The following is a 20,402-nucleotide window of genomic DNA, read 5'->3' as shown; positions in this document are numbered from 1 at the left end:
TTTTAAAAACTCAGTGAAATTCTGTAATTTAATACCTATACTTAAGCAATTATTTTTGAGTTACTTTTCTATTTATGAAATTAATGCATATAATATTATCATAAAAGAGTGACAGAGTGTGTTACTAAAAGTAACATTTTTGTCTCCTTCTTATTCTGTCCTTTGTACAATTAGTTGAGGGATAGCCACCCTCAACAATTTCATTTCTACTGATTCCTGCAATTCACATTTTAATTTTATATAATCTATTTGCATAACATATTATTAAACTGAACATTTTGTTCAAATTTTGTCCGTTGTATACAAGTTATAAATTACAAAGCCTAAGTTCATAATTGTTTTGTCATCCCCTCTAATTACTCATTCTTCTCATGACAATCTTTAGGTTTTAAAGAATTTCCATCAGCTTTACTTGCTGAATATCAACTGAAGACACCATTCACTTTATTTTCTCTATGTATATTGAAAAAAATTTCTTCCCAACTTCAAGTAGTATACACATAATCACCTAAAAGCAATGGAATTTTTTAAATATTATACTCTTTTAATCAAAAGCAAATATTTTGTATAATCTCTTAGGTGACATTTTTTCATAGCTTATCTCATCTTTGCTTATTTTTCATTTTTAACAATATATTACACTTCAGCTTGGATTTTACAAACCAGAAAATTAATATTTTTCCATGATGTTAAATGTACGATTTGTTCTTTGTCCCATTGGCTCAGTTATTTTTATTTTTTCAAAATATTTAATTAACTTTGTGAACTTATTTTGGGAGCTTAATAGACTGGCTAGATAGAGATATTAGATAGATAGGCATATAGATCCTTCAGACCAAAAAAATATACTTTCAATAAGGAAAGATACATAAACATAAAGTTAGGCCATCAAATAAAACTAGACCCAGCACTGGTGTTAAACTTCCTCCTTCTAATTTATTCTAAGAAATTCTTCTATCATTAGCTTCCTTTCTTTTCAATGTTCTGAATCTCTTTTTCTGTTAGCTTCAAGTTTCCACACCACACATTTGTATATTTTATATTACAATTTAAAAATAAGAGAAGAATATTTTTCTTGATCCTCAATGGTCTTCCAAAACAGCCTAAGATTTTCTGTTTTATCACTCAAGTTTTCCCCCAAATAGCTCCTCTTTAAATCCTGTCATAATTACATTCCATGAATTTGAGATATGCTTCTTTGTACTCCATGAAGAATTTTAACTAGCTATGACTGGGTTAACTAATAGAAAACAACATTTGCTTATGAAACATTATTTAATCTGTTTACAGCATCTCCAGAAATTGATATGCCCTTTTGAAATGTTCTTCACCTTAGTTTCCAGGGAAAAGATAAACATGCCCTTCTTGAGCACCTCTTTTTTTTTTCCTTTTCAATATTTCTTTTCCTTTTTGCCCAACCCCATTGCCCCTACCTGAAATTAGTGCTTCTGGGATTGGCACAGACCTACTTCTGTTTTGACTATCTGAATATATTCCTTCTACAATTTTTAACACATATTTTATTTTTAATGAACAAATAATAATTATATACATTTATAGTTTACAATGTGATATTCTGATATCTGTATATACTCTATTATGAAAAGCCAATCTCATTAGCATATTCATTAATAAAATTATTTAACATTTCTTGATAATGACAACACTTAATATTCACTATTGTAGCTACTTTGAATCTGTGACACATTGTTATCAACATCTATATCTATATCTACTTTACACCAATAGTTGATACCACTGACCAGATGATGATGATGAATGTTAAATTTGTGGAGGGTATTTGTAACATTTTATATATTTATGGTAAGAATACTTATAAAAATGATTTCCATACTAGACAATTCCCATCACCCAGATACTCAAACACTAATTTAAGTACCATTATGAATGGATCTTGCAGGTATAACTAAAGTCAATTACCTTTAATGTGAAGGTTACCTAGTTTTACTTTTACTAATAACCTGAGCCATAAGATCAGGGATGACTTTAGTCAGCTTTTTGGCTGATGCAAAGAAACTGAAAGACCTGACCACAACAACTGTAGAGGAAGAAAGTTTTATTTAGGGGCTCATGGTTTCAGAGGTCTCAGTCCATAAATGGCTGGCTCCATTCCCCGGGGCTTGAGGTAAGGTCGGCGGACATAATACTGGAAGAGTGCGGCAGAGAGAAGCAGCTTACATAATGATAAAGAAGGTCAGAGAGAGAGACTCCTCTCTCCAGATACAAAATGCATGCCCCCCAAAGCTATGCTGCTAATGAACCACTTCCTCCAGCCACACACCACTTGCCTCCAGTCACCACTCAATTAATCCCATCAGGGAGGTTTGATTTGTTGATTAGGTTAAGGATGTTACCAAATTATTTATCCTTCTTGTATTGTCTCACACATGAGCTTTTGGGGGACACCTCACATCCAAACCATAAAAGAGATATCTCTGGTAGCAAGAAGAGGAAAGGCAAAAACAGAAGTGGAGATGCAGCAGCAATAGTAGTGAAAGAGTTTTGATGCACGAGAATGCCAAGAACATATTTTTGGCTTTTAATGTAAAAGGTCTCTAGAAAAGTTCAGCTTCAAGTCTCTTGGAGCAGAGATGGGCAACCAATTGGGAACTGGGCACACCTTCATATTTAACTATGTGATATCCAACCCTGCCACTTGGTGTCTTGATTGCTGAGTGATGTCAACAGAAGAATAATACATTTGTATTGTTTAAGTCATTAAGTGTGCTGATTTGCTGGACAACATTGAAAATTAATACACCAACCCTCTCCTCTTCCTTCTATATTGTTCTCCCTCTACTTTACCTAACTAGAGGAAATTTTTTAAATTAAAAAAAAGATAGAATTTAGTATCTGGAACTTTGTATTAATAAATACTGGAACTGCACATTTATAATCTTGGAGACATGGTGAAGTTCATTATTTTCCTTGATTCAAAAATTGATATTTTATTTTATTTTTACTGGGACTGGGACTTGAATCCTCATCTAATTCTTGTGCATGCTAGGTAAACTTTGTCCAATGAGGCACATTCCCAGCCCTGAAATTCACATTTAAAATTCACATAATAAAATAATGAATGAGTACAATGGCTTTAATAAGAATGAAACAAATATATGTATGTAAAGAGTTTTCATAGAACCTGGAGCAAAGTAGCCACTTAATGTTTATTAGATATAATTTTATCATTGAAATCTACCTCTCCAGATTTGGGGAATAAACAAAGGCAATTAAAAAAAATAAAACATGCATCCCCATGCTAGGCAAATTCAGTCTATTAGCATATTGTAGTTAGTATTAATATGTTCATTCATTGAAATCAGATGCCACTTATATTTCTCCAATAATATAAATCTAATTCTATAATTTAACAAAACATAAATACAAATGTGTATATTTTTATCCATTTCTCACCATCTTTTTCTTATTTATAATTCACATAATAGTTTTTTCTGTTTTAAAATATTTTAAAAATACTAGATAAATAACTTATCTTGTCTTTCTCTTCAAATAAAACCCCAACACGTTGATGAGAAAGTCCAACTTAACCAAAGCTGCTTCTGCCATTTTTTCTGCTTAGCTTCCCTTACACATATCACCTTCCAAATGGATCAAATCCCTCCATCCTTTTCTTTTTTAACTTCATCTTCATATACTTTCTACTGCTCTCTAGCATCAAGAGTTTGAGATAAGTGCATGGAAGGAATGATCCCTTTCTTCATCTGACTAAATCTGATTTCCTCACCTACTATATTTTCAAAACATCAATTCAAGAGCTCTTAAAAATCATCATACCCAGAACACATCCAGGTGCAAATAACGTGACTGTTTTGGAATAGACCATCAGCATTGTTGTTTTAGTATTATTATGTAATTCTCATATGCACAAGGTCAGTGAACGTAATCTGAACTATGTCTCAGCATTGTTTGGTGCAGTAAAGGCCACTCATTGAATTACTCTCTACCCTGGATGTAATGAACTGTTTCTAGGAAAAGGGGAAAAATCACTTATTCCAAATATGATATTATATTTGGTAATTTTCTTCATGTTTTTTTGCTCATTGGTCTTCTGTCTTCACTGGTTTTTGAACAGTGAAGATTCCTGCTCCATTCAGTCAATTGTTTCTACACTAATTAAAAATGTGATATGCCAATGAGGTTCTGGCATTGGGAGATGTGTTGGAAAAAAAATAGTGATCTGAACTTAGTTGTGCTTTAGTGGACTATGTTAAATATATCCAGTTCATTTTTTTTTTTTTTTTGTACAATTAGCGTCAGTAATTCTAAGTGGATTTGACATCTTGACATTAGTCATTATTTTGTGATTAACTTAGCCCTGGTAAAGAGTAATGAGTCTGATTTTGATATTTAGGATTAACTAAATTGAGGCTTTCTAATTAGGGACACAAGTGGTATTTAACATTGTTATAACTCAGTCAACCATATGTTTCCTGGAAGAATTTTGTCAATAATCTTACAATGACATGGACAGAATGTTTATAGCCCACACTACACAGAACATCTTTTCCTTGCTCTATTCATTCTACTTACTTGAAGCTTGAATTCACTCTACATGATTTTTCAAACAGAGTTAAGATTTTGAAATTTGATTTCCTTGAAGTTATTTCCATAATTTCTTTATGGAGTGTGTATAAAGAGAGTAAACACTGTATTTCATAAGACTTCTTCTCAATTGGGAGTTTTTAAACACCTCTTCAAAAGTCAACCTTTTACTGGTTTCTACTTTTCTTTTTGTCCCTATTTTTATTTGGGATTAGCATAATTAAAAGAAAATTGACAGCAAAATTATGCTGAAAAGACTTTAAGATAACTAATTTCACATATATTTGGCCTTGACATTATATCTGGAAATTATAATTTCATTTATTTGCTCTGACAAGGATAATATTTGAATAAAGTAGATGAGGGATTGTATGTTTCTTTTTTCAGACATTAGTATTGTAAATCAGTCCACTGTAGGCAGATGAAAGTGTTTTTTCTGCAGGGCACAGTAGTCTCCTTTTCTTACACTTTCACTTTCAGTGGTTTAATTTATCAGTAGTCAACATGATCTGGGAATATTAAATGTAAAATTCCAGAAATATACAAGTAATAAACTTTAAATAAGTTGCATTACAATACTTTGTTATAATTGTTCTATTTCATTATTATGGTTGCTAATCTCTTACTGTGCCTAATTTACGAATTAAAATTTATCATATGTATATATATGTAGAAAAAAACCACATTATATATGGTTCTGTAATATCCACATTTTTAAAATCCACTCGGTATCTAGGCACATATGCCCCATGAATAAAGGGGATTATAGTAGATAAAATATTGACTTTTCCCATGTGTTATGGTTTGGATGTGATGTGTCCCCCCAAAGCTCATATGTGAGACAATGCAAGAAAGTTTGGAGAAGGCATGATTGAGTTATGAGAGCCTTAACCCAATCAGTGAATGAGATTAGTGAGTGGAAACTGAAGCTGAGTAGAGTGTGGCTGCTTCTTGCTCATCTTGTGAGCTGCTTTCCTCTGATACATTCTTCTGCCATGATGTTCTACCTTAACTTGAGTCCTGAGGAGTGAAGTTGGCTTTCTATGGACTGGGACCTCTGAAACCATATGTCCTCAAATAAACTTTTCATCCTCTACAATTGTTCTGTAAGATCTTTTAATCACAACAGTTAAAAATATTACTAAAACACCATGTATTAGCTAAATAATCAATAAATTTAGATAAGAAAGTTCTAGAACTAATACATTTTGACTTGTATCTATCAATCTACCTCTACATTTTATCAATCTAGATTGAGTAAAATTTTTAAAGATGATAATAATTGAATTTATAAAGAAATTGACTATTGCACTAAGTAATATGTGGTACCTTAATGTGCAGCAGCTATTTCAAAATTTATTTATCTGTATCCACTCATTCTATTCCCTCACCAAGCCTGATTTATAGTCCAGGAATATATGTCTGTGTGCATTAATATGACACATTAATGCACACAGAAAGTGACAGAGTTGAAATTGATTATTACAAGTTATGTCCTAAGGCAAAATTATTTCCATGAGTTTAAAGTAGTTATAAAAGCTAGACAATTGTCTTTGATGAAATATTTTAAAGGATACACTTTGCAACGATCAAGACAATCAGTAATTAATCACTAAAGATTCAATGAGTATGAAAAAAAATTCCAGTAGGAATTTCAAAGTACACATAGCTCCAAATATGTTTTTAATAAACCCTGTGTGTGTGCATCTGAAATACATCTAAAAGATTCAATAAATCTGGAAGCACTTTTAATTATAGGACAACATTTTATGAGACAATGTGAGCATGTGTTTTTCCTTCCATTTTCACAAATTCCCAGAGAGTTAAATACATTATTAAGAGTGCTTCAATTTTTTCTGAAAATAAAATGGACAGAATTAAGATAAAGATAAACATGATCACAAAATTTTGATGCATCTCTTTCAGGAATTGGTAAAACTGATGACAAATGAATATTAGTAAGAAGATAGTTGATGTGAAAACTATCAACTATAAAGCAGAACTGGTATTTAAAGAACTATAAGAAACTGTTCTAGAATATAATTGTTTTCCCTAGTATAGAATGGCATTCACTGATAGATCAAATGCTGAGCAAATAACAAACTTATTAAATTGCAAAGCATTGAAATGTGTCTCTTCTCTGATCACAACTTAGTTAAGTAGCACATTAATAAATATGTCCAATTAATCAGCAAATATTTGGAATTAAACATCATACATCTATATAAACAAAGCATTCAAAATAAAAAGCACAGAAATCAGAAAATAATCCAAATTTAATACTAAATATGTAACATATTAATTTATAAGACATTACTTTTAGGGAATTCTTACCACAAAGTCTTACATTGTAAAAAGTAAATGTTTAAAGTAGTGATAGATGTTTGTGCATTGACAAAAATTTAAAGAGTAATTTAATTTATAATAAAAGCATGGGAAAACATAATAATCAGCAGCAGTTAAATGCAACAGAAGTGAGAAAAACAATAAAAAAGGAAAAACAGGAAAGGGCAAAACTAGTTATATGAAAGAGTTACTAAACTTGCTAACTCTTTACAAACTTATAAGCTCGTTAGATAGAGAAATAAACACACAAAAGCACACATACATGCATAAACACTGTGCCAATAGCAAGAATGAACAAGGCACATCACTATAAATTCTAAAGGCATTAAAAGAATAAAAATAATGGAAATGTATAAACAACTAAATTAACAAAACATTACTTAAATTCAATAGAAAGTCTTATAAAATTTGACAAATGATTTAAAGTAACTTGAAAAACAATGCACAAAAACAAAAACATCTGAATTTTACACACAAACAAATTACACACAAAAAAAAAACCCCACAAATTAAGAGGTTTTCCAAATCAGTTACAAATGAAGAGGGAATACTTATCAACTTATTTTTGAGGCCAGCATATTCTTCATCTCATGCAGATGTTACAGAATGAGTAAGTGGGCAGCAGAATGCTTCTCTAAGCACCATGGGTCTGCAGGTATCCACAAATCACTCTCCTGCTGCATCTGACTTCTCAGCTGATCATCTGTTCCTGAGCTGACTCAGGGATGCTGGACAATTACAAAATTCAGCCAATAGATCCATTGGCTGGTTGCCTCACTCTCTGGCAAGGGGATCCACCTAGAGGTTGAAGAGAAGCTGTCCTCCAGGGAAATAGTCAGAGGGCCCTTTTGAACTGCTTATAGCCTGCTACCTCTGAACATGATGGATGGTGGAGCCCTAGGAAGTGTGGCATCAGCACAATTCTGTAAGTATTCATCTACCCAGGAAGGAAGCCAAACAGAGAGGTTCAGGGGAGTTTGGGATGCATTCTCAATGCATTGCAAAAATGTGCTAAACATCCACCATCAAGGAATGATCCACAGGTACCACAAGCTGGTCTAGAGGATTCACTTAATGTGGAGAGTTACAGAAAGGAAGCCTAAAAGGAAGTGGATCAGGCTCTAGAGAAATATGAAGTGCATGTGATAAGAGGTGGGCTAAAGGAAGCCCCTCCAAGATCTACTGGAAGGGCAAATGAGATGGTGATCTCTAATATATTTCCAGACAATTCTAATACAACAGTTACGTAAAAAAAAAAATGTAGACCAAGGTATGTCTTGAACACAAATATAAATTAAAAATCCTTAAAACATAGTATCATTGTGTGAATAATAATATATAATTAAGTTGAATTTATGTGCAATGAAAAAATATTTCAATATTTAAAAACCAATGTGATTGAACACACTAATTGAATAAATAAAAAAGTAACTCAACTTCATTTCAATAGGTGCAAAGCAAGCATTTACAATTTTTGTTTAAAAACTCATCCAATTGGGAATATGATAAACACTTTTCCATGTAATATAAGTCATCTTTGAAGAACCTACAGCTAATATCATGTTTAATGGTAAAAGGTGGAACACTTTAAAATTTAGAATAAGGCAGAGTTCCTATTCAAAAACTACCTATTCCTAAATCATATTTACATAAAGAAACTGAGAGAAATCTAAAATTATACAACATAATAAATAAGTGTTCTTGGCAAGTTCCCCAAATAAAATGTTCATGTATAAAAAGTAATTGCATGTTTGATACCAGTAGGAAAATATAGAACATAAAATTAAAATTAAAACATTGGCAATAGTATCATAAACATAATATGTAGGAAAAAAAATTGACAAAATATCTATTCTGTTAATTATAACTAGAAATTTTTTTAAAGAGTTATCAATGGATTATTGAAGTAAGTTGATAAGTTGGAAGACTATGCATTTTTGCAATTCCAATGAAAATCTTAGCAAGATATTTCATAATGTTGACAAAATCATGCATAATTTATTGAAAATGTAAATGGCCTAGAATAAACAAAACTATTTTGAAAAATAATTTGAATTATGGGAGACACTTTACTATATGATTTTGAGACTTATTACAAGGTATAGCAAGCAAGACAGCATGTATTTTGTTGTATTTAAATTAAGCATGTTGAGCCTTTCAGCAAATGAACTACATTTGAAATGTTATAAAGTTTCAAATGAACGTCCCATGCTTTCTGGGGGAGGTGGTCTCTGGTATTGTCCTTGAACTGTCTCCACTATATAATGTTCCTAATATAGTAGTGAGATATGGAAGTGACTGAGTGCTGCTGCCTTCCTTCCCTTTACCACCCATTACTGGTCCATCCGCTTCCCCATACATCCTCATCCACTCATGACAGACATCCTGGTTGAAGAAAGAAGTGGAGGTCTTGGGCACCACAAGCAGCAGAGAGTATGGAGACTGGAAGAGATAAACTGTATTTCTGAAACCCAGCAGTTTAAAGAACTGCTTGAACTGTGGCCAGAATACTACCAGCTCTTTTCTGCCCAGGAATGAAGGGAAACAGTTTGCCTTTTAATAGAATCTATAAAATTTTACTGTAACTTGTATGTTGTCTTATGATGAAATAAACACAGCAAATTTATCAGGTAATTGAAGATGACTATATTGTGAAGGGGATGAGTCATGAAACAGGCCTAACTTCTACTCACATTTAACTAATTTTCATGTAAATTTGGAGTTTGTGTGTGTATGTGTATGTGTGTGTGTATATATATATATATATATATATATATATATATATTTTTTTTTTTTTTTTTTTTTTTTTTCCCCCAACTTTGTCTGGTTTCTCAAACTATCAAATGCTGCTGCCACCAGATTGCTGAAGAAAAACTGTTTTGCCCCGGGTCCCTTCATACTGTCCTCATTCCACCTCTGCAGGTTCTGACCATCTGGCAGGTTGCTTCTAAATAGTGCCAATGTGTCGTCTGTCACATCCCACATCCCCGGAGGATATCTTGAATAATTGCTCATCCTAAGCAATAATAACACCTCTTGAGGCCAAGAACAAGTTGTTTATATATCTATATTGCCTCCAGCATTATCTAGGCATTAAAATTGAAAAATTAAATAAGCATTCTATGGATAGCTATTAACTACTGCTCAAAACACCAGTAACCTCTAGGTATGTAGGCCAGATACTATTAATGCAAACTGCAAGAGATTATCTCATATTATTTTGTTCTGATGGACCTTATCCAAAACAGGTGATCTAGTGACTCTGGTGCAGAGATGAATTATGTAGAAACATTAGGACATCTTTTGCATAACAGTTTTCTCCTTCAAATACAGAGACTTCTTTTGAGCAATGATATTGCTCAGTAATGAGCACAGACTTCATGGAATTTTAAGAGCAAAAATTAGAATGCAAATAAGAAGTCAATGTGTCCTGAAATTCCTGCACCTAGATCCTTTTTGGATAACACAGGAAATCATAAAATCTGACTTCACATGACCTTCTAAAAGTTCAAAAAATTTAATATATTACAGAGAATGAAACAATGGTATATGTTTTATGGACATTTCTTTAAAACACACTACTAGAAAATAAAAATGGATTGTCATTTTTCACAGGGTTGATATGAGAACAAATGTTTGAGAAACCACTGTTTCTACTGCTGTCTCAATTCATTATGTGCTGCTACAGTAACCAAACTCCTGAGACTGGGTCATTTATAAAGAACAGAAATTTACTTTCTTACAGTTCTAGAATCTGGGAAGTCCAAGATCAGGGGCCCTTCATCTGGCAATGGCTTTTGTACTACATTTTCAGATAGTAAAGTGTACAAGAGTGAAGTGTATCTACTTTTAAAAGAACTGTTTGCAATGGTAATAGCCCTTTACAAGGGTGAGTTTTCATGACCTACACACTTCACATGAGGCCTTACCTCCAAATTCTTTATTTTTAGGGACTGAATGTCAACATGTTTTGGAGAGACAAACATTCAAATCATAACAAACAGTAAAAACATCTCCTCTAAAAGTTCTTACTCCCCTCAAAGAGCACAATTGCGTATGTATCTGTGGTGAATATATAACTTGCTTTCCACATCTAGAGGCTCTATATCCATGAATTCAAACAAAGATCAAAAATATTCTGAAAAAAATAAGTTGAACCTGAACAAAATATATGTGTGGATTTTTCTTGTCTCTGATTCATACAAAAATACAGTGTAACAATGATTTATGTAGCATGAACATTGTATTAGTATTATAAGTAATCTAGAGATGATTCAAAGTTCATGGGAGGATATGTGTAGGTAATATGTAAGCACTATGCCACATAAAGGACTTGATTTTGTTATCCACAGGGAACTGTGCAACAAATTCCCTACAGATACTCAGTGCTAAGTGTGTGTGTGTGTGTGTGTGTGTATGTGTGTGTGTGTTGCGCTTTAAACAAATCTATGCTTTTGAACACATCAACAACAAATTCTTTCCTATAAAAACTGCATCTATATTGTTTGAAACACCACAGGGTAAAAGTAATGTTACCCCAAAACCGTGCACCCCAACATTTGAGGAAAGAGCCAAACCAAGAAGGTCAATCTTTCCTTCTGCATATACCTTCCCCCCGGACAAATGTAATAAGACCTAGAAAAAAGAATTCTCTAAATTTCCTATAAAGCAGGTCGTAATAATAATAATACTTCTGTACTGAGTATGCACACCCAGAGGAAAGGAGGGCATGATAACACAAAGAAGGCCCTGAAAACTACAGCTAGCCTATCTCCCACTTCCAATTTATTACCTCTGGATCATACTCATTTAGCCCATCCGTGCTTATCTACAACTATCCTTAAAACCAAACTTGATATAATTAACATAGGCTTCCAGTTTCTTTGGATCCTCACTTGTGAATGTTCCCATGTTTTTTGTTTCTTGTTTTTAATTTATTCTTTTTAGTTATATACAACACGAGGATACAATCTAACATGTCATTAAAGCCTTTTTTTGGGGGGTGGGGGTTGTAGCTCAGTGGTAGAGCACTTGCCTCACATGCATGTGCCACATAAAAATAAATAAATAAAATAAAGATATTGCGTGGATCTACCACTAAAAATATTTTTCTTAAAAAGCTTATTTTATGTAAACCTATTTGTGTTTCTTTTCTTCATATGTGTTCTGTTATAGGGACCCTTAGGTCTAGGAAAGGATGAGAAAAAAACAAATCTCTCTTAAAAATCTAAATGTCAATAATTTGCTACTTGTTTTTTTTTTTTCCTACTTGGAAAAATCACTGTCTGTGAAGTCACCTCCAGGCCACACAGAGGGGACTTGCCACTTGCACATTTTCCACTCTGCCTCACCCCACTTAGAACACCAATGTATTCTCCTTCTGCACATCTGACTAAAGCTTACTCAGGATTAAATGTCTCATTACTAAATTTGGGTTAAGCAGAAGTAGTGATGACTCTTGAGTAATGAAAAAAAACTGTCTTCATAATGAGCGGACAGGAGTGAAAAATATTACTGGCTATAAGATTATTTTTAAAGAGGAGACAGAACATCTATAAGTTCAGCCCATTTACTCTTCATAAAATATTTTGTAAAGAGCAGTTGAGCAACAAAATATTTTAAACATTTTTGGCAATTAATTTATATGGTATTGGCTGAGTTATGAAAGAACATGAATCCATGTCAATAAAGCCATTTTTTTACATTAAACTTCTCTCATCAATGATCATCTCTTAATACCATTAATATTATACAATTGGCCCACCCTCTTCTGTACATTCTGTCCCTGTAGATTTAAGGCACTGCAGGCTGAAAATACAAATACAAATAATAATAATAATAATAATAATAATAATAATAATAATAATAATATTTTTGTACTGAGCATGCACACTTTTTACTTTTCATTATTATCTAAATGATACACCATAACAAGTATCTACATAACATTTGTATTATATTAGTAGTGTAAATAATGGGGAGATGATTTAAAATATATGGGAGGAGATGTGCAGGTTATATGCAAATGCAATGCCATTTTATACAAGGGACAATAACATGCACATGCACATTTTGGCAGCTGGGGGTATGTGGTGGGATCTTGACATCAATTCCCTGCAGATATTGAGTGAACTTGCTTGATTCTATAACTCCATGTCATCAATATTATCTGAAATATTGTTGACAGCAGTGAGCAATAACGTCTTCTGAGCAGCTATATTAGCATAATTATTCAGTGACTACCTTCTCTAATATGCCAATCCCCTAAGCAATTTCACCTTGAGTTACTTGTTTTATGTAAGCAAGCACAGCCACCCTAGTCACTAAAAAGCCACCTGAGCACCACATAGCCAGTTGGTTATTGTTTCTATAAAATAACAGTTGGATCCATGGAAAGACTATTGCATTTATTTGATAGAGTTGGTAGAAAAAAGAAATAGTGATATACAGGCATATTAAAGAATAAGTATATTTACTGGAAAAAGGTGGAATTGATAAGGACAAAACATACATGATTTCTAGGAAAATAATACGACTCATGATAAACCCAGGCAGATGTATATCAAGAAAGAAGATATGGTTCACAAGAAAGAAGATATGGTTCACAAGAAAGAAGATATGGAACTGCTGCTGATGAAGGAATGGGATTTAAGAAAAGTTAGTGTGTTGATGTGTTAAGTTTTCACAGCTGTCTTCTTTATAGACTCCAGAATCAATCCATTAACCAGCAAATGCTAACAACGTCCTTACCATTTATCATCTGGTTACACCAAAAACATGTACAGATAATCGCATTCCTTTAATACTGCCCTTTGTGAAACTGAACCCACCCAGTAATGTTTTATAGTCTGTGCTAATCATTCCACATTATTATCAGGAATTATTAGAACACATTCATTTTCAAAGTAATCATAATGTGAACACAAACATTAACAAAGTGCTTATTATATTTGTAGATGAAACTGCAATCTTCCCAGCAACTCTATTAAGTATATATACATTTTTCCATTTTATTGATAATAAAATTCATGTTAAATAACCTCAGATGACCTGTATACTTTGGATACCAGGAAGTCCAGCACTAGATTTTAATTGCCATATTATGTTGAGAGTTCTTGTAGAACAGATCTCAAATCCTTTTTGTATGAGACCAAACTGTAGCCAGGTATTTTAAAAAAGTTCAAAGATCATTTACGTTCATGAAAAAATTGAAAAAGAACACAGCAAAAATATGTATGCTTATGTTGTTAAATATACTCACACTTAGACTCTAAAATGAAATTGGACAACAAGGGACAAGTAGACAGTATTTCCTAATTATTTAATTAAAATCTGTTTTACTTACATATCAATATATACCAATATCTCACATTCGTAAATGTATCAATTTATTCTGTTGCATTGCTGCTGGGGATTGGACCCTTGGCTTCTTGCTTTCTAAGAAGAAGCTCTGTCAATGAGCTGCACCCCAGCAGCTACAATATATTAACCTGTACAAATTACTAAAGACATATAGATTTTAGACAAAGGAAAATGAAGGAGCTAAACATTAATATAAAATACAAATAAATTATTACTACGTATTGTAGGTTTCTTCAATTTCAAGTATTTACTCATTTGGATGATGCAGATCTTTTCCATGAATTTATGTTTATACAGTGTAATTTTTCTTAAGTTCAGTGGTATACTACAATGACTATTGGCCATGTGAAACTTGTTAGTATTTTTATTAGCATGATTAGCTACCTGAAGCATGTGAGATTTTGAACAAAAATAGCTTAAGTATAATATGAATAAAGAATATCATGCTACTATTATGCAAGCTGTTTATTTTAACCATTTAATAAGTTCAAACAAGGCAAATTTTAAAACATGAGCAACAGATATAAATATATTGGGAAAACAATGTCAAAACCATCTTAGAATCAATATTTTTTTAAAGAAAAAGGGTAACCTTCTGCATTATTTAGATTTTTTTTCATCATAAAAAATATCTAAGTCAGGGTAACTTTATAAAGAAAAGAAGGTTAGTTAGCTCACTGTTTTGGAAGTTCAAAGATATGATGCTGAACTCTATTCAGCTGAGCTGGGTATGTGAAAAAATAAACTACATGTTGCAATGAGATGCCAGAGAGACTCTGAAGTCAGAAATGGGTTTTTATAGCAATTTGTTATGCAAATAAATTATACCAGGAAACCAGTAATTAAGGAATATCCCTCAGGTCCCCACCTCTAAAATGTCCTGACACTTTAGATTTCCCATACAAACCATAGTATAAAAACTATCAATGTCAAAGAGCAAAGAATTGAAGGGAAAACAAAGAATTTGATATTCTTAAAAGAAAACTTATTTAGAAAATCTGTACTTTGTAAGTGAAAAAAAATTGAAACATTTTCACATTATATCCTCATTAATGTTTCCCTTAATGTTTCACATGCAAGTATAATTATATAGTAGAACTCTATATCTAAATAAATCTAAAAGAAGAATTTCAGTGAACAAAGAAAATCAAAAAATATTATTGGTAACTATACATGCTGCATTTAGTAGGCATTTTGCTTTTTTCTTTAAAAAACTTACCCCTAAATAAAATAATTTTGTTTCTTACTTAACATAATATCTAAAATTTGAAAAAAAAAATTATAATTTTCTATTTATGCTGCATTTTTCTCTGGGTAAAAGGGTGCTCAAAATCTATATTATAAATATTCTAGTAAAATAAAGCAAAAAAGTGGTCAGAAAATGATTATCATTTTGTACTACAATATGTTCCCAATTATTATTAAAATCTGTGAAGTTCAAGATGGATACCGTTTATGCTAGATTTTGAAGTGTTTTATTTTCATATGAGTGTGAAAATCTATCTTATTAATTATATTGTTATAGTCATTGTTTTAAGGACATTGAGGTACTGCATGTTAAAAATTTTAATTACAGTTTGTTCCAGAAGTAGTTTAATTACATCTACTCTACTCAATAGCCACACATTTTATTAAAATGTTCATAAATATAAGTAATTAATATGTTTGAATCACAGGGACACAGAAAATTTACAATTATTACTAAGCACAATGTTCATGTTAATATAAAATTAATATAATAATATGATAGGAGATTCAATGTAATTTATAAATACAATTAAAATAATAGAATTAAATTTGAATTACACAAATTTATATGTATACATATGTATGTCTCTAGGTAGAGTTCTTTTAAAAATTTGTGTCATTTTAACCATGGTTTTACTCTCATATTTAATTCGAATTAATTACTGTATATTTTTGAATCACTACAAGACAAATACGTTTTACATAATATTTAAATGCAATAATTATTAATAATTATTATATACATTTAATTTTAGCTCTAGTTCTTCAAGGAAAGACTACATTCTAAAAGATTGATTAAACTTCTGTTAAATTTGAGAAAATGCAAAGAAGTTTGCTTGAAAATGTTCATAAATACTCACCTGTAATTTCCAGAGAAGAATATAAAATTGTGAAGGATTTTGAAAGGAAAACCTAGAAATATCAGGTCAATCTAAAGGTAATCTGAGATCCTTATTTGTTTCTTCAACAATTTCAGAGCTTTCTTCCCCCTCTTTTTTTTTTTTTGTCTTTTCTATATTTTTTTAGATTACACAAGATTGAATAAGATAAATCTTTAGGAAGCCACACATCCTGTGGTTTATTTTTTTGTTTGCTGCATGCTTATTTCTGGTGCTAGTGAGGAAAATAAACTAAACCTAGTGTTTTGTAACTTGACTCACAAGATTGTCTTCTCCTCCTACTTTATTTACCTAGAGATTGACCATTCTTTGTAGGTATTCTGACTGTGGAAATGTACAGGGAAGTGTTCCTCTGGTGAGCAAAATCCCTGGGGGTAACAGGCACTCTGTTTCCCATGCTTGGAATGCCCATCAATTTCTCCTCGAAGCTAGTAAGGCAACTATACAGGTGCAGTATCTAGTTTCTATGGTAATATCCTTGGAGAAAAGAGCTCTGTGTTATCTAGCACCTTGGATTAAAGGAATACTAAATAATAACTTAGTCATGGTACTAAAGACCTATGTATCTTCTGATATAAATAACCAAGGCTGCTTGGAGGCACATCCACTCTTTCCCTTTCCTTCCTCTGCATCTGGCCTCTGTGTCTCCTTCTATTTTCCTTACAATTCTTAAAGGTAAATAAATCACTCTAGGAAAACAATACAAATATGCTTCACAAAAGTCAATTTTTCATTCCTCTGTTGGAAGATTTAAGTAATGATTGTGTGTCCCATAGCTGCTATTTCTTTGCTTCCTATCTTTTATTCTTAAATCTTTACATTTCCCTGATAATGAATTATATTTTTTTAATGAAAATAACATGAATTGATTTTATTCTAGGTTCCCAGATTGGCCATTCAACTCAATAAATGAGTAGGTCAAGTTAATAAAAGGAAATGCCTGATTTTACTGAAAGAGTGACTTAAGTGATTGCAATATAAAAGACACATTACAAAGATAATGAATGTCTGACCTATCACTTGTAGTGTCCAAAGTATTGAAAAATCATACCAGAGTGTTTATATAAGGATTCTTCATGTTTATTACAAATGGAGATGAAATACATATATAAACAAAAAATGTTTTAGTAAATATGGATTTATATGTCATGATTTTTTTTTTCAGATATTAAAATGTTTGACTCCAAATAAATTGTTGTTATCTGTTGATTAAACATTTACTTTCAAATTATGGTAGACCCTTTATAAACTTCTGTGTTTGCCTTTTTTTCCAAGCTGAATGCCCCTCATGTTTTAGAAAATCCTCTTTACCTTTCAAGACATGACTCAGTTAACACTTCCTTCTGTACATTTTCTCAAACTAGTGAAGATTAATTGTCAATCTTGACTTCATATCTGTACCCTTTATTTTTTTTTCCTTTCTTATTTCAAATTCTTATGTCATGTTTTTAAATATATGTCTGTTCCAGCAATATAACTTTAAACTATTTGCATCTCAACACTTTTGACAGATTTTGGCACTTTGTACTTAGTCAATAAAATTTTTTTAGCTGAGAAAAGGATCAAACTTCATCAGGCTAGGTGACCCACACCTGTAATCCCAGTGGCTCTAGATGCTGAGGCAGGAGGATCAGGAATTCAAAGCCAGCCTTAGCTAAGGTGAGGCACTAAGCAATTCAGTGAGATCCTGTCTCTAAATAAAATGCAAAATAGGGCTGGAGATGTGGCTCAGTATTAGAGTGTCCCTGAGTTCAATTCCCAATACCAACCCCCCGACAAAAAAAAGAAAAAAAAGGAACCAAATTTCACTTAAAAACAAGAAAAATGTTTAAAAATTGAATATCATTGGAAATAGATGTGTATTCACTAAGAAATTGGGGAAGATACCATTATAACCATTTGAAAAGAGAATTGGAGGGAAAGAGTGAGATCCCTTCCAGTTTCAAACCCAACTTTGAAGACACTAAACCATAAGGAATCACAGGAGAATAAAATATTATTTATCTGATTAAATAAATACTTGGAATGAAAGATTTAATTTTATCCATTTCCAGTTTAATAGTATTATATCACCAGTACATAAACCAAATTGCTTAAGAATTAAAAGTACAGCAATTAATTGCTGATTTTTGAACATAAGTAACACAACAAATATATTTTACTGATTGTTTTAGTCTTTACCAACAGACTCTAGACAATTATCAAAGTCATTGCTCATGAGAAAAAAATATGTTGAGAAAATATCAGATTTAAATATAAGCTATTAAAATTCTTATAATCTAAAAAGACATTTTTAGTCTGCAAGTAAACATAAGAGCTTATGGGATTTCATTGAAAATTAAAATGTTGACCAAAATGTCCAAGTACGTCCAAGTATATCACATGATTTCATATTGTAATTTCTCAAGATATTATAAAATTTAAACAAATATACAAATTATTTTAGAATGTGTTTTGGAACAAGAAGAAACCTCTCAAGACTGTTGTTGATGAACAAAACAACAACAAATCAAACAAACAAACAATACAAACACACACACACAAACACACACACACACACCTCTGCAAATAACTCATTTGTTCTGAAACTGTAGAGATTTGTCCACATTAAAACCTTGAAAGACATAAAAGTGATGGCTGATAACACAACATCATTTAATTATCCACTTCAATTGACTCAATAGACAGATGGGACTTTAAGAATGACAGTAAATAATCATCAGTTTAATAAGGTAGTGAATCTTGTTACAGCTGCTGTCCAGATGTGGTCTTCCTACTGGAGCAAATTAATAAAACTATATATATTTTGCTTATGTATTGAAGGGACCAGTTTTTTTTTTTTCATTCTTGTGATGAAACCCAGTTCTAAGAGAGAAACTTTAAAAATTGACAAACTAGATATTTTATTCTACTGGTAGGGAATGCATTACTGCTCCATTTCTGTTCCCAAACTGAGTCTCTATGAGACATAACTTACATGTCTCATAAATGGATGATTCATACTCTGAGTGGGATGGAGGAGGGACAGCACAAGATTTCATCATGCTACTCAGAGTACCATGCAAGTTAAAACTTGTGAATTTCTCATCATCCCTCTACAACCAAGGGGGCTACTTCTAACCCTTCTATGTCAAGAGGACTATAATTTTTTAAAAAGTCATATAAGAGAGAGCTAGATAGCTTATCAAATTTTTGAAGTTTTCCTGTGCATCTAGTTGTCAAATGGGTTAAAATTCGCTCCCACTCAAGTCAACAGATACATTGTACATTTTTTACTGTGTACAAGATGATCTTTGGAACTACATAAATATTTGGAATGGTGAAAACTGTTGACAAATCTATTACCTCCTACTGTTATCATTTTGTGGTGAGAAGACATCAGATTCATTCTCTTTATACTTTTGAAGGATACAATATATCATCAATAACCAGAGTCACCTTGCTTTATGATAGGTGTCCTGATATTTTATGCCTATCTAATTGTAAATACGTATCTTTTGACCTCCTGGTCCAACTGCCATCCCAAAGCCACTCCAACTTCTGGTAACCACAATTCTACTTCGATTTCTAGGAGATCAAGTTAGTCAGATTCCACAGGTTAGTGAGATTTCGGGGTGTTTGGTTATTTGTACCTGCCTTATTTCACTTAAAATTAGGTTGTCTAGGTACACCCATTCATACACTGATTGTTATTTAGGTTGCTTTTGTATTTTGATTATAATGAATAGTACTGCAAGAAGCATGGATTTAAGAACAAAATATATATTATATCCTTTCTGGTACAAACAGATCTAAGCCTTTGTAGAACTATCAAGTTTTGAAGAAAAGTACATCTTCTTTAGAATTTCTGCCTTTATCATTTATTGAATTACTGAAAACATTTCCAGCTCTGAGTACATTCAAAGTGTAAGAATGGTTTCCAGTTCTGAGAGTGGTTGAATAATCTAACTATATAAATACAAT

The sequence above is a fragment of the Marmota marmota genome, unplaced genomic scaffold (assembly GCF_001458135.2).
Source record: "Marmota marmota marmota unplaced genomic scaffold, marMar, whole genome shotgun sequence".
NCBI classification, from domain to species: Eukaryota; Metazoa; Chordata; class Mammalia; order Rodentia; family Sciuridae; genus Marmota; species Marmota marmota.
The sequence above is the reverse complement of the archived record's forward strand: the minus strand, read 5'-3'. Positions refer to the sequence as shown.